Source organism: Podarcis vaucheri, assembly GCF_965113315.1.
Source record: "Podarcis vaucheri genome assembly, chromosome: 3".
NCBI lineage: Eukaryota > Metazoa > Chordata > Lepidosauria > Squamata > Lacertidae > Podarcis > Podarcis vaucheri.
Window position 1 is genome coordinate 104,659,107 of NC_138761.1, and position 16,658 is coordinate 104,675,764.

General features: G+C 41.9%; 1 protein-coding gene across 1 annotated transcript in view; it reads right to left on the bottom strand.

The window, feature by feature from the left end:
* Positions 1-16,263, bottom strand: part of KLHL29 (kelch like family member 29) — a 430,669-nt gene extending 414,406 nt beyond the window's left edge. The window contains exon 1 of the mRNA XM_082215506.1: positions 15,804-16,263. The gene's annotated coding sequence lies outside the window, so the exon portion shown is untranslated. The remainder of the gene's footprint in view (positions 1-15,803) is intronic.
* Between the last annotated feature and the right edge of the window lie 395 nt (positions 16,264-16,658).

The window sequence follows — 16,658 nt, forward strand, 5'->3', positions numbered from 1 at the left end:
AAAAAAAGAAAAGTTTCTTTATATACAATGCCCCCCTCACTGCAGAGTATTTACTTGATATTCAGCGGCTTTCCTAGTTGGGTGAATTTTCATTTGCAAATTCCAGTCTCCTACACAGCAAGATTCCTGAATTGGTGCCTCTATTCAAGAGCGCTAAAGAGGAGCATATAGCATATTCTAATATGTTGGAATAATAACTCCAGCATATACAGCTGCACAATTTTAGAGGCAAAAGAATAAAGCTTCGCCTCTCCACATTTAGCACCAGCCACCCAGTAGTGCGTAAATCAAGGGGATTTTTTTTTTTTTTTTTTGAGAAATCTGATCTTTAGCACAACCAATATGGGAGAAGAAATCAAGTTTTTCAAGCCTATACCCACAAACCCAGGAATAATTCTCATTGAACTTAGACTAATTTCTGAGTAGGCATGTAAAGTATGTGCTAGAAATTCTATAAGAATGGTTAAGAAGCTAGACACTGTTACTTGACACTATCACACATATATATATGTTTGCTCTTTTCAGTTCCACATGTTCCTTAAGAGTTTATGAAAAATATATTTGTAGGTAAGACCATCCCTCAAAAACAGAACCCTTTTAAATGAAATATAACAGCACAATAAGAAAAGAAATACTGTCGGTAACAGAAACTAGTTTGTAGTACTCACAGCTGCAAGACATCAAGGTAATCAGCTGCCTAGAAGATTCCTCACAGCCTTGTAGAGGAGGGAAACTGAAAATTTTAAAGGGGAAATCTCCCCTCAACACACACACAAAATGGTACTATGGCCAGTACAATATTGTTTAAAAAGACATTACATCTCAACATCAGCCTCAGAGCTTGTAGGTACACTGTTCAGGTCTAGACTAGTAGACACTAGAAAAAGGATATTTCCACTGGTTACCCATATAGTGCTGTCTCCCACTTCTCCCACTGTACACACACAATCCCATCTCCGTTAGCTTTTAAAACAAACTGCTGAGCTTTTAAGCTGCTGCTTTTAATTTTGTGATTGGGCTGTTGACACATCTTTATTCTATACTGTTTAAATCTGTTTATAGCTAGCTTGGAGAGTGCTTTGCACCAGAAAAGAAGCACAAACATTTTTCATGTAAGTCACCTTTATATTTTAGGATCAGGAGAATACTGCGGCAAGGGCTATATTAGCTTCAACTAACCTGTCATTTATAGGATGCCAGCACTAAGACCAGGAGTGCAAGATTTAAGTACTTTTTTAAAAAAAATCACTGGATATAAATTGCACCACATTTAGCAGAAATTTGAACCACAAACGTTGTCTACCCTGCCAGAGTGTAGAAGACATTCTTCATACTGCAGAAAGCCCTTTAGATTCTGGCACAGTTTGATTTCAGAAGAACCCATATATGGTTCTAGTAATTCCACAGAAATTCAGGAGACTCCTTTTCCATTTTGGCCAAAATTACCTGCTATTCTTTACTGTAACTTTCTGTGATCTGATGGCACTGCACTGCTCCTAACCAGCCAATAGTCTTTAGTCAAAGTTGAGGACTGGAAAAACAAATGCTTTCGCCATAGGATAGCTCATGATGGCTCACTGGAAACTCCAATTATTTTATGGTATCAATATTTCACTGAGGATTTGTGGGAGCTTAGGAGCAGAGAGCATGGTGTCCTTAGACACTTGTATCCACTAGAAGAGGACTTTTCCAACAAACAGGGACAGAACCAGCAACAAGATTTTACTTAATTTGTTTTCTTTAAAAAAAACATGGGTGTGCTGTCTTAGCACTTTGGTGTTTGCCGCCCTGAGCGGGAGGAAAGAGAGGGGAAACAGACAGACAGGCAAACAAATAATAATGATGAAACATAATCAACTAAATCATTGCACTAGTGGATGGAAGCCACAAAGACTCACACCCGCACAACAGGAATTCTCTCCTCTTCCCCACCCCGCAACATCCTGTGTCACCTCCACATCTGCTCTAGAGGGTCAAGAGGAAACCCAGAACAGAGTTAGAGGGCCCTCAGGGGTGCTGAAGGAACCTTAGCACTACACTGAATACAACCCAATCAAAGCAACGTTTTCTTTGATTGGCTTGTATTCAGTCTTCATCCTGCCTTTGACATGTTCCAGCTACATAGAGCTGACGCTTTTGATGTGATGGGAAGTGTATAAGATCACATCAGTCTGAGTGAAAATTCCTTTCTGGAAGTGAGGCACCACCACACGAAACCAGACGATGGGACAACCACATCGCCAACAGATGTCTGGTGAGCATCCCGTAGGCTTACAACCCTCTGCGCTGAACAAGCCCAAATCACAGACCCAATGAAAGCATTTGATGGCTATCTCCGTTTGTCCTCAGCATCTGGTCCTCAAAGGTATACCACTTCTGCAGCCTGCTATCTTTGCTAATGTGGTTCCTCCCTGCTAGGGTAAAACAAAGACTGCGTAGAAGAAGACCAGAAAAATAAATCATTATGAATTGTACAGTGCACACACTTCACTTATGCCTAACATAATGATCATTCTTAGAAATCAGTCCACATGACAATTGTTCATATTGATAAATGTGTATATTACATTATTATGTGTATATTAAATTGCATTATCCATCCATTGGACCGTATGAAATCTGCAATTAAGCGTTCCACAATGTCCAGTTCTTATTTAAACTACAGGAGGGCAACACAATTGGATCCCTGATGCATTATGAAGAAAGGTGCACTATACAGAACAGGGAGAGACACTCCTTTGGCAGGGCAACATTGCAGAACATAACTGCTGTTATGAATAAACCCAACTTTTGTGCAGCAGAAAAAAGTTAATCCAGTAACACTTTGCTGCTCAAGAAGCAGAAACAGTATAGTCCCGGGTCGACCAGTTTGCTCCCTAAAGGTTTAAGGAGTATTATACAGGCTGTAAACAATTTGTGTATTTTGGTTAAACACAACAGGATTCCATTTATGATTACTGAATATGACAAAGATTATGGATGCCATTCCTTTACTCTTTTTATATGCTTACCCTTTTGCCTACATTTCATTTCTGTGTTTCAGATAGTTGGGTCCCTTAATACTAACAAATATCAAAAAGGTTTAAATTGCATGCAGGGATTTAACCCAGTGTTTTTCTTGTCCATCAATAAAATGCCAGTAGTAGATTAAATAGTACTGAGGAACATGCAAGTAAGCACACCATTGCCTGATTCAGATGTAACATGCAAACCAAAATTTCAGACTTCAGACAAACTGGAAACTAAAACTTAGAACAAGCCATGAACAGAAGCTTTAAATTGCCTCCCCTTTTATGCTGGGGGAGAGGGAAGAGAACATGACTACAAAAGAAAACGCTTTTTGTTGTTGTTCACTTCTAAACTAGGTATCTAGTTTACATTTATGTATAAAACAATAACCATTCAGTTAAACATATGTTAATAATTTCTTCAATTGTACGTGACTTTGTTACTATTAAGACCAGTTGTCGTCCGCATTATAGTTTTGTTTTGTATTATCTATTTTAGAGTGAGTTTGCCTTCTGAATAAAGTTATTCAAGGTTGAGAAAGGCCGCTTTAGGATAATGCCTATCTTGTTTATACTGGCTTTATTTTATTCATGTTTTGTTTGCTGGTGTTTACAGTCATCCTTAATGAAGACACTTGTAAATTCAGACTTGGCAATTTGAAGTATAACTCCTCAGCGGTTGTTTGAGGATCAACTCTTGCCTTTGCTCTGTTTGGTACAGCCTCCTCTTTGCTGTTTCGTGGTTAATAACCATTAATTGGCCTACCTCCAGAAATCAGGTGTAGTTGTTTTTTAATAATAAAAGAATAATAATAATAATAATAATAATAATAATAATAATAATAATAATAATAATAATTTATTTATACCCTGCCCTCCCCGGCCAGGGCTGTGCTCAGAGCGGCTAACACCAAATATGAATTACAATAAAACGTAATAGAAAAAACAACAACAACAAACAGTTAATTAAAATACAGCTTAAAATGCAGCCTCATTTTAGTAGTAGCCCATAAATCAAGACCATAAAGGGAGGAAACATCAGATACTCACCTGAACCAGCTACCCAGACTAGTCCTACATGGGCCAGCAAAAAAGCCAAGGGGAAATCTATATACCAAATCCCATATAAGGGGTCAGGAGCGAGTCTAAGCCAAAGGCCAGGCAGGTCTTGCAGGCCCTGCGGAAAGATGTCAAATCCCGCAGGGCCCTAGTCTCTTGTGATAGAGCATTACACCACGTCGGGGCCAGTTCTGAAAAGGCCCTTGCTCTAGTTGAAACCAGTCTAACCTCCCTGAGGCTTGGGACCTCCAAAGTGTTGTTATTTATGGACCTTAAGGTCCTTCGCGGGGCATACCAGGAGAGGCGGTCCCGTAGGTACGAGGGTCCTAGGCCATATCAGCTAATGGCAAATCATTTTTAAACCCTTTATGGAATTGAATCATAGGAGTTCAATAAGAAATACTGTAGAACCCACTTGAATCAATATTCCTGCTTCCAAATTCACTGTATGCCCTTCCAAATAGAAAGGGAACAACACTGTCGTTCCTGTAAGTTACTAATTACCAAACTTTGACTGTCCCCCAAGCACTGACATTTTCTGATACTAATATGTTGCAGTTTATGGGTGTCTAGTTCAATATTAGACTGAATGTGATTTTTCAGACTGGCTTGCAGCTGTTGTATTTTTTTAACACACACACACACACACACACACACACACAAATAGACACATCAGAGAACGTTTCTTTTTTAATCTAAGAAATATGAATCTCAGGTAAGATCAGAAGACAGGAAAGTGTGCTCTGCCTCCTTCTACAGCTAATATTTGGACCTACAGAGATAAAACAGGAAGTGGAATTATTCTGAATAAGCCCATTTGTTCATCAAGCTCAGAATTATCTACCACTGACTGGCAGTGGCTCTTGAGGGCTTCAGGAAGAGAACCTTTCCTAGCCCTACCTGTAAAATGCTAAGGATTGAATCTGCACGCAAATGAGATGTTCTACAATTGAGCTTTAATCCTTCTCCAGAAGCTTCTACAGCTCCAAAATGCAGCCCTTCATTTTACACATTTGAGGAAAACCGCTTCTATTTCTCTGCACCACATACCATCAGTTTGCCTCTGAAAAATAATGGCTTGCGCATTCTTCAGGTGAAAACTTGTTCTGCTCATGAAAAGACTACTTTTCATGAAAAGATCAGATTTGTCCACATAATCATAAAAAACTGCATTTTAAAAGTTAAGGAAGTAGACAAAGCTATTTAACTTTGAAAAAATACTAACTGTTGCTTTCTGAGATTATCCAGGACACTTGACAGAGTTGGATATGAATCTATTTATTTCAACAGATTTAAACTGCATAATGTGTTTGGGCAATGTGTATGTGAGACTCATGTGTACTGGAACATTTTTCTTTTTTAAAAAAAATCTATTCCAAGGCCAGTAATTACAATGACAGCCTTTACACAAAGTTCTGAGCCATTATTGAAAGGCAAAGATGCGTAAGTATTTTTAATCATTCTCACATGTCTTAGGAACCTTGAATATTGTACCGGGAGGTTGGTGAGGTAGAAACAAAATTGCAACCATTCTGCCCTTTTATGAATAGCAATAGGAGCTCCAAGAACTGTTAGGGCAATCAACACCAGGATTTAACTTTTAGCATGCTCTGGTTATTTCTCGCTTGGACTACTGCAATGCACTGTATGTGGGGCTGCCTTTGAAGGTGACCCGGAAACGACAACTAATCCAGAATGCGGCAGCTAGACTGATGACTGGGAGCGGCCGCTGAGACCACATAACACCAGTCTTGAAAGACCGACACTGGCTCCCAGTACGTTTCCGAGCACAATTCAAAGTGTTGGTGCTGACCTTTGAAGCCCTAAACGGCCTCAGCCCAGTATACCTGAAGGAGCGTCTCCACCCCCATCATTCTGCCCAGACACTGAGGTCCAGTGCCGAGGACCTTCTGGCGGTTCCCTCACTATGAGAAGCCAAGTTACAGGGAACCAGGCAGAGGGCCTTCTCGATGGTGGCACCTGCCCTGTGGAACGCCCTCCCACCAGATGTCAAACAGAAAAATAACTACCAAACCTTTAGAAGACATCTGAAGGCAGTCCTGTTTAGGGGAAGCTTTTAATGTTTAATAGGTGACTGTGTTTTAGTGTTCTGTTGGAAGCTGCCCAGAGTAGCTGGGGAAACCCAGCCAGATGGGCGGGGTATAAATATATTATTATTATTATTATTATTATTATTATTATTATTATTATTATTATTATTATTATTACTACTACTACTACTCCTGAGAGGCTTCACTAGTAGGCCAAACCACAAAAGCATATTCCCACGGGGCTGTTTTTCTTCCCCACAACGACCACAAAATCACCATGAAACATTGTAAAGATGATGCTAAACCTTTGGGGGCATTGTAAAGCTCCTTCAAAACAATTTGGGGTGGGGGGGTCCTTCCAGGTTTCCTGAACTACATCTTCCATTATTCCTAACCACTGGCTGTTATATACGAGGGCCATTTGTGGGGTCCACATGTCAAATACCATGCTCAGCTCTAATCAAAATGTTCAGACCAAGTGAAACTCCAGGCTGAAACCTCTGTTGAGAAAATAAAAAACTATCAAAAGGGACGTTTTCACACATAGGCAGTTTTGTCTGCTGTCAGTGTCTGGGGACTGGAACAGGTTTAGCACAGATCCTAACCTACTAACGCAATGTCTGACAGATGATACCTTCCTGCATATTTTATTGCCTGCTGAGTTTCTTCAAGTACAGCTGCAGCAACAGGGTTTTGAGACTTTTGGCATTCCGTTCTAGCTGTATTAGAAGTCAGCAAGTAAATATTTAGCCTTCTGAATTAGTGATGTCTGCCTTCTCTCTCTGAGGAGGAACTTATACATTCACTTAAGGGTGAAGACCATGGGTAGGCAAACTAAGGCCCGGGGGGCCAGATCCAGCCCAATCGCCTTCTAAATCTGGTCTGTGGACAGTCCGGGAATCAGCATGTTTTTACATGAGTAGAATGTGCCCTTTTATTTAAAATGCATATCTGGGTTATTTGTGGGGCACAGGAATTCGTTCATATTTTTTCCCCAAAATATAGTCGTCCCCCCCAAGGCCTGAGGGACAGTGGACCGACCCCTGGTGAAGACAGACAACTTATAAAGTAGAAACAGTTTGAATACTTATTCAGCGCCCTGAAAACAAAGCAGAAAACAAGTCTTACACCAACTTCCATCACAAGATAAATTTCTTTGTAATGTATTACAATCTGTAAAAGCCAAGCAACCTGTGTCTGACTTAAACAAGATAATGGGGGAGCAGGGGGAGCTGAAAATTTGACAAGTCAAAAATAACTTTTTGCTGTGTTGTATATACATTACTGGGACGCAGGTGGCGCTATGGTCTAAACCACTGAGCCTTGGGCTTACCAATCAGAAGGTCAGCAGTTCGAATCCCCGCAACGGGGTGAGCTCACATTGCTCGGTCCCTGCTCCTGCCAACCTAGCAGTTCAAAAGCACGTCAAAGTGCAAGTAGATAAATAGGTACCACTCCGGTGGGAAGGTAAATGGCATTTTCGTGCACTGCTCTGGTTTCACTAGAAGTGGCTTAGCCATGCTGGCCACATGACCAGGAAAAACTGTCTGCAGACAAACGTCGGCTCCCTCGGCCAGTAAAGCGAGATGAGCGCCGCAACCCCAGAGTCGTTCGCGTCAGGACTTAGTTGTCAGGTGTCCTTTACACACATTACTTACTTCAATGTTCCGCAGGTTTGCTCTGTTAAGGTGGTATGTCTGTTTCTACAGGGAGGTGGGTTGTGTTTCTGGGTACAACAGTGCACTTCTTATTAGGGTAAGCTACCCAATGTGTCAGAGACCTTAGAGCTTATCTAAATTAATCTCCTACCTTCCTTTAAGCTGAACATTATTTATCAATCTTGAGTTATACAGCAGCCAAATATATACGACTGTCAAATAGCGATAGATTACTGAGCTTGATAGCCTATGATACTTGCAACGGTATTGTGTAAACTTAGGAATCCAAGACCAACTCTCCCCTTCCTTTATCAAACAGGAATACAAAGTCTGCAGCTTCCAGTCCTTCTATGCACAATTATTTATGAAGATGTCTATGACCACCCATCAATAAATTTAGATGGCTTACAAACGCAAAGCAAAAAGCAGCCATGCAGTATTTAAAATACATCAAAACAAAATGAAAAGGCATAAGGCTTCTCTAGCAGACACAGAATAAAAACTATCCTTAACAACAAATTATTGCGATCTGGTTGAACATAAATGTTCACAAATGAAACAAAAATTATAGAATCGTAGAGTTGGAAAGGACCACAAGGGTTATCTTACCTGGGAGTAAACACTACTGAACATAATTGGGTTTACTTCTGAGTATACACGCACAGAGCTTGAAATCCAAGTAGCTAAGTGGTAACTTTGGTGACAAGGCTGCAGCACATCCTATACTTATTTCAGAAAGGATTTTTTAAAATAATTTAACAATATTGTCCTATAGAGGAAGCTCTCTTGTGCAGAAGCACATGCCTTTCAAATTATGGGGAAACAACAAGTTTAAGGCAGATTTAGTTCCTAGAAATGGGCGGTGTATGTGGAAGAAGAGAAACAAGAATAGCCCTTATTTATTATTCTGGATGCTTGTTTTTCTACTGGTATCTCAGAGGCATGAAGAAGGTATGCTCTGCTTCCAATACTTTTTTAAAGTAATGCAATGTACTTGATGTTCAGATTACCCCCCCCCAAAAAAAAACCCCAGGTGATTCTGAAATATCTCAATTTGACATGAATTATTCAATCAAGAGAGACAGAAGTACTTGCAGAAATGAATTGTGAAGATTTTGGTGCATTTTTTTTTTAACATACCAGTCATTAAACATGCATGTTCAGTGAATCAGAACAGCTGTGTTCATTTTAGCATTACAGCAAGTTAGCATAACATAGCTTTAAAAAACGTTCATTACTCTTTTGTAGAATTTATTTCTTTTGGATGTGCCATATAGTTACGCCTGCTGAGATACAGTATGATGACATTTGAGTTTTATGCATTCAATGCTGTCATTAAGGAGCCAGCAAGATGAAATACTGGAGTGAAAGGAAGCTTTTATTTCAGTTTATGGCATGCTGCTATTTTCAAATCCACCAGTATAGAACATCAGTCCGTCCGTCCACCCCCCCCCAAAAAAAAACCATCACAAAATCTTGTAGCAAGGTGTGAAAAGGCATATCTCCTTGAAAATCAGACTATGCTCCTCTGTTAATTACTCATCACTAAAGACCCCGAGAGCCAAGCTCTTAAATTACCTAAGTCAAGGGTGGTTTTTACAGGCTGCATTGCGATGCTAATCATGTTTGTTAGAGTGAACACTGATAATGAGTCTCTTGTAGGATTCAAAAATATCAATAGAGATATGATTGAAGCCCAACTCAACAAGATTAGGTACATCTCTTGAAATCTGCAGTGTCTGCACTCTTGAAGCCGTATGTTTGTCTGTGCTTGACAATTATTAAAAATTTATACTTTTGTATTGAATAATTTAAGTTTTACAACAACTTTCATTATACTAACAAAGACACATATAATCAAATTAAAAGGGAAGGGGAAAGGGTGTTGGTCAGGGTTATTATTAAAAATAAAAATAAACAAGCTTATCACATATTAAGAGGCCATCACAACATTTGGTGAAGCACACATACAGCAGAGCCTATATTTAAACTGCTGATTCTTCAGCAGTATATTGTGACCAAATATTCAAAATTGTGTCCCTATATTGGCAATGCATGCTGAATAGATGAAACAGGAAGAAGCCGGCAGTAAGAGGCACACTCACAAACCAAAAAGTGCACCCAGGTATTATGTACATTGATACAGAGGGGGTGGTCTTTCCAATCCTGTAAAACAGGTATTTTCACCACCAAAAGGAGTGACTTCTGGTGGCCATCTGACAAACCACACGATATGGGAATATAGTTCAACACCATATGTACGTGTTTAAGACTAAGAAGATGTTTCAGAAACCAAGATTAAGGCAAACAAAAAACAGACTAAAACAATACAAGGGAAGCCACATATTATTATATGTACCAGGTGTACCTTCCTCCTTCTTGCATCACCAACAGAGTGAGTCACTACTAGTGAGATTTCTGCCAATGTAGCCTAAGGGTGTCCAATTACCTGACAGCTCTTAATGTAATACTTCAGATGTTTTCCTGACTTGAAGTAAATATTTCCAACAGCAAAACCGCCTACATCTCACTGGAAGTTAGCTTGATATATTTATTATTACTCAGTGCGAACAAGTCTGAATTATTTCCAGAAGGGAGGGTCGGCACCGCAGAAGGGAGGTGATTTGTCGTGGAATAGTGTACCCAAGTTTGCTAGTCATTCTTTTTATTCAGACTGTGCTTGCCGAGAGATCAAGTGCCTTCTAGTATACAAAAAGAGCTAAGACACACACTGGCAATTTCTCTCCTCATCACAAGTTACTGTTTTCCAATCATGCAACATTAATGACTCTCCACTACCAGCCATTTCAGGCCATCCTAACTATGGCAAAAGGCATTTAAGTTTCTCTTATCTGGATTTGCTTCATCCAAACAGTATGTTGTCATCTGTAGCCTGCAGGCCTCCTTATGTTTGCCTTTTGTTTTATAAACAAAAGGCAATGAAAACAAGTCCTGGTAACTTGATCTTAGTGTTTAGAAGCTAGAGGTAAACTGATGTAAAAAGCAGTCAACACACAACTTTTTTGTATTAAAAAACTTGGCAAATTTGTATCTTGATTTTTGAAAATAAAAAATGAAGCTTGTATTCCCACCCTTTAATATACAACTGATAATCCCAGGGAAGTTTACAAGAAAGCAAAAGAACACACCAAAACACTACAAGCACACAATAAAGCAGAACAATGCAAGGTTGTAACTCCAATCAATAAAAATTTAGGGCAGCTCAAGAAATATGCAAACACCCTAAAATTATTGACTAGAAAAAGCACTAAAGAGCAAAAGCCATACACAGGTCATCCCTAGTTTGAAGCTCAGAGTGGTTTCTGCTGTATTTTCACACACAAACTCAGTGCTCAACTAAACTTTTCCCAGAGGCATCCTTGCTGATGCCTTTAGGAAGATAGGAAATAGTAGCCAACTTTGGATATGGAGAGAACATTCAGACACATTTCCACACTCATTTCTTTAACTGCACAATTCACTGTTTTGAGTCCCAAATGGGCTGGCCTCTCCTAATGATTCTAAGATACCGCTTCGTTTCCCATGCCCACTAAAACAAGAAAGCACCTTCTTGACAGTAGCATGCAAGTTCCATATTCTGACCAGAAGGGCAGCGTTACTGAGGGGTTCTTTCAGTGACTACCCAAAAATTGCAAGCAACTTTCGGATCTTTCTCTTTGGACTAGCACCAGGCATATTTATATTATCATTTTACACCTTACAGCCTTAACATTTTAATGGGATTCAGAACATCTTTTCTTAATGTATTCCATAGCCTTTGCAATATATGCAAATAAGTGCCTAAATAGAAAGAGTGGGAGACAGAAGAATAAGATTTGCTGACTTGCCTCCTCATTCTGAGGAGTTCAGATTCTCAACTTTATTAAGTTTTCTGTTTTTTCTACATCCTGTTCTTAAGACAATTGATTTAATGAAATATTGTGCATAGAAAGTAAAATAAAGTAGCAGACTTAATAGTAAAATTAAAATACCCAACAACTTTATTTCAATTCACAGGATTCAGTTCAGGAAGGATTGATATGGAAGTTTTGAGCAATCGGAACCAGCACTCTGCCAGACATGTGAACCTGGCTACTTTGATTAGAAAGAACCATCTCCTTAATTTTTAGATATTAGGAATAAAGTCATTAAAAGGAAGGGGAGGGAAGCAATAATAGGACAAGGCTGAACCACAAGTGACCAAACACCTGCCTAGAGTTGGTGCCATGGACCCAAGAGAATCAGCATCCTAGAGAGCAACTACGGTCAAGAAACACAATCTAGAATTAGGCAAGTTTTTCAGTGCAAGCAGATGTCCAAGAACAGATGGCAGCAGTGCTACTAAACTGTAGGCAATAAAGACACTGCTTGGGTGTGCTGTTCTTCAACACATGTTAAATGCTGAAAGAAAGGGGAGGAAACCACCACCATCAGTATGTCCACATATTTCCAGAGCAACAAAACTGCCCTTAACAGTGTAATACATGGTTCCACACACGTTTTCAGCTGCTTGTTGCTAAGGTCAGTTGCAGCTTTTCACCCTACTGTATTTAATGTATTATACTTACTTCTTACTACTACAACAGCCTCTAAGTCATTCATAAAAAAATAACAGCCACAATACATGGAGTGAGAACAATCAATACAACTGAAAAACCACAGTGCAGACTATAACAGCAGAGTCCCCATCCCCAAAAGTAAAACACAGAAGTTGAAAACATCTTAAGAGTCAGGGATTCCCCCCTCTTGCCATCCTAGCTCACAATACAAAGCACTTGCCTCAGTAAGAAATCCACATCCCATCTAGATTTTCTCTTCCATCTACACCCAACCAATTTCCCTAAAACATGAACATAAAGCATGTGGTACCCACTATTCATCCAATTTAAGTCATCCCACTCTATTCCCCATACCTCAAGCACATCCACCAACGCACACAAATTCACCATCCACCCCATCGGTCCAACATCTCCCTCTTGAACAAGCGACTATCCCCAACCACTCCATCCACGCACTAAAAATGCACTGCACATGTACATCAGGGCACTATGAAGCCACTCAGCGAATGAAACCTATAAAGTATTGAAACAAATCCCCTTACATCAGTCACACTGTTGTAGACATCCATCTCTCACCCAACACTCTCATCCGGGATGCAATTTTAGAGTGCTGTGTATTATTTTTCCCTTCTTAACCACCTGTAGCAGAGAGTGATCCAGTTTATCTTGGCTATTGTGTACGGAGGGCTAGACTGGATGCTCTTCTGTTTCCCTCAAGTCCCGTTACTGTAGGATTTGCGGGATGAATCTAGCAAACAAAAAGAACGCTTTACCTTCTGCAGTTTTGGTACGTTAAGGGTTTGAAAGGGGGGGGGGGACTTGAAACCAGATTCAATGTTTTGCATTTATTGGGCACCTGAAGTTTGGCTATCATTCATCAGAGATATAATTAAAAGTAACAAAAGAACTTGAATTCTACCCCTTTTCCACTACTGCGTTTAGGTGAAAACCAGCAACCATTGCTCTATTTGTAGCCATGACAACCATAAAATATTCTATTCCAGCAATAATTCACACTGAACGTTTGTTCTTGGGTTCTGTTGCTCCAAGCACTGTGAACATACTTCTTACGCTTCACAAGACCAGTTAACACTGAAAACTTGGGAGCATAGGAAACTTTCAAGCCACATCAGTTCACTCAAATCTACATAGAAGAGAATTGAGTTCTCAGTGAAGCTGTCTATACAAAGTGCTCGTTTTAACTTAATCCTCTTCAAATAAGGATCAAACACCACTATGAATCTAATAGCTTAGACAAAAGTTGTAGAAAAGAACCATTTGTCCAGATTCATTATGTTGACTGCAATAACCTAACTCCACATCCTCTGAAGGTGCAGTCCAAAGCACCAAGTTTACATTAAAATAATAATCCCATGAAACATGGTTGTAACTACATGCACTGATAGTTATTTCACTTATATAAGCCATGCTTCATTGCAAGCTGGGAAAAACCCTTCCGCAGACAGCCACAGTGAGGGGCAGGTTATACAGAGAAGAATAAAACCTCGTTACTCATTCAAATAAGAGTAGGTAACCCACTGTGAATAACTAAAGTTTCAAACTGTTGAATAAGGCTAAAACATGGTTGTACTTCACTTTGTGAAGTAAATGCCATTACCAGCTTAATCCAGTTGTAACAGAGTGCCACAGATGCCTTTTTTAAAAGGAATAGTAGGAACATAGTAATGCTTCTCTCATACAATCATATATATGAAGGGGGGAGGCCATAATTTAACAATTTGTTGAAACTTAAAAGATGGTAGTGTAGTTCTGCTATCGGCAATCTGATTGATTTGGCGGAGGAGACACCCAAAATTATTTCTGGTGAAATGTACACTAACAATATTAACACAATTTCTCAATAACAATTTGCTTTTTTCCTCTCCCCTCCCCCGACAAACTTTTAAACTTTATATTGATTCGTCTATAACTTAAGGGCTTCAATAAGTATCAATTATATCTATATTCACTTAGGCTTTATTAACCTTTTAACAGCATAATCCTATAACAGGTCTTGAATTCAACGGGACTTGGTCCCAGGTAAATGTGGACATAACAACAGCCTTGATCACAACAGTAGATTTTAGAGGTCAGTCACACTTTTCAAAATGCACATGGAGCAAATCTTAAAAATGTATGCAATCAATCATTATCCCAAAACGTAACTGTTTGCACTATTACACAAACACCAAATCCTTTACCCATCATAAAAACAAGGCAGGAGAATTAAATGTGGAACAGGGTGATGGAGAGAAGGAAGAAGAGAAACTATAGCTCATGAAAACCACAGCCGATACAACAGAATCAAGTCTTCCAGTCAACAGAGATGTGTTATTTGAAAGTAAACATGCATAGGCTTAGGTAAGTCTCATCCGGTTCAATAGAACTTCCTGAAAGCCATGCCTAGGACTGTACACTATAAATGGTTCCTGGACACACCTTCGGTATAGAACTATTTATATTCTGCCAAAAGGCTACAAGGCACTCTACAATTCAGCTGCTGCCCAGAAACCTGACAACCTACATTAGGCAGACAGGATATATTTGGGGGGTAGCGGTTGGAGGTTTGACAATGAGTAGCAGAGACTGGTTAAGGGGATGCAGCAGCAGAGACTAACACACCTAGAAGTTACCCAATCTATTCAAGCTGTGTTTCCCCGTGAGGGTCGACGCATTTTGAAACAAACTAAGAAAAGTCAGCCAGGGATGCCAGACCTGCACCAAGATCCCTGCAGATTTCATTCCGAGGTAGGCGACTGTCATTTTTTATTCCTTTCCGGACAGTTTTAATTAAAGATAGCCTCTGCCTTCTGGTGATGATGGATGATTTTGCAGTGGTGTGTGCTTTTAAACAGGGAAAGCCATCTACGAAACAGAGCCTTGTTTTATTATTGACCAAATTAAAAAATAAAAATACACACGCAGTGCCAGAGGGAAAAAAATATATATGACACACTGCGTGGTTCCCTGCTCCTCCATTCAGAAGAGAGAGAAGTCAACCACCTTTGGAACTCGTGCTCTGTGGGGTGAGGAAAGGTGCCTTTTAACCCACACCGAGAGGGAAGTTGAAGAGATGGCGAAGAGAGAAAGGGGCTGGTGGTGCTGGGAGAGAGTGACCGGCGCGGGCGGAGGAAGCAGGGTGGGTGGCTGCCTCTCTCCCCGCACCTCACCCCCTCCGGTTACCTCAGAGCACCCCCGCGCTACCGAGTAGGCTGGTCTTGCACCTCACACACAAAACACCCAAGCAGGAAGTTTTCCCAGGCAGGCGGCGAGCGCAGGCGCGAGGGGGGATTCGCCTTCGCCCGCCGCTCAACCCACCCGAGGCGACTTACTCCAGGCGGTGCCACCACCACAAACAACGGCGGGGGCCACCAGACGCCACCTAGGAGCCTCGCTCCGCGGTCCTCCCTCTACCTTGCGTCGCGAGCTCCCCCTCCTTCCCCCCCCCCGCCCCACATTGGCTCTTACCTTTCCCCTCTGGGCGGTGCGCGCGCGGGAGAGGCGAGGGGGCCCCGGCGCCGGTGCGTAATTACGCGCGTCCTTGGCGCGCGAAAGCGGCTGCTGCTTCTTCTGGGTTCTTCTTGTTCTTGCTCCTCTTCTTCTTCTTCGTCCTCCCCCCCACCTTCTTCAGGCAGGCGGAGAAGGAGGATGCACAGAAACAGCGGGAGGAGGAGGAGGGGGAGAAGGAGGAGGAGGAGGAGGGGGAGGCGGCTTCGGCATCGCAGCCTCTCCGCCCTCCCCCCCTACCGCAAAGCCCCGCACCGCCGCCGCTGCTACCGCCGCCGCCGCCTCCGGGGCTGCCCCCTCAGCCCCTCCGGAGGGCAGGCGCGAGGCGGCGCGGGGAGGGAGCGCGCGAGAGGCTGGCGGAGCGGGCGCGACTCGGGCAGACGGAGGCAGCTGGTTGCGGCGTCGAGACCATGCTCCCTTCTGGCTCGCTCCTGCTCGCACACTGGCCGCTTTAGCTGGAGAGGGAGGCGGCCTCGCAGCCCGGGCGAGGGGCGGGGGGAGCCAATCGCGGCCGCGGGGGGGAGGGACGAGGGCGGGGACGGGCTCCCTTTTCTGGCTCTTTTGCCTCCCTCCTCCTTTCCCTCTCTCTCTTTCTCCCCCCCCCTCTCTGCTCCTCCCGTGTGTCAACCCAGCCCAGCCTCCCCCACGGGGAGGGCTTCGGAGCGGGCAATTTGCACACAAGAGCAAGCAGCACCGCCGCGGCTGCCTCTGCCCGGGTCGCCCTTTTATTTATTTCATTCGCCGCCGCTTCTCCTTCCCTCTCTCCAAGCAGCCGGCGCTGTTCTTGGCGCTTCTCCTCCTCCTCCTCCTCGCAGG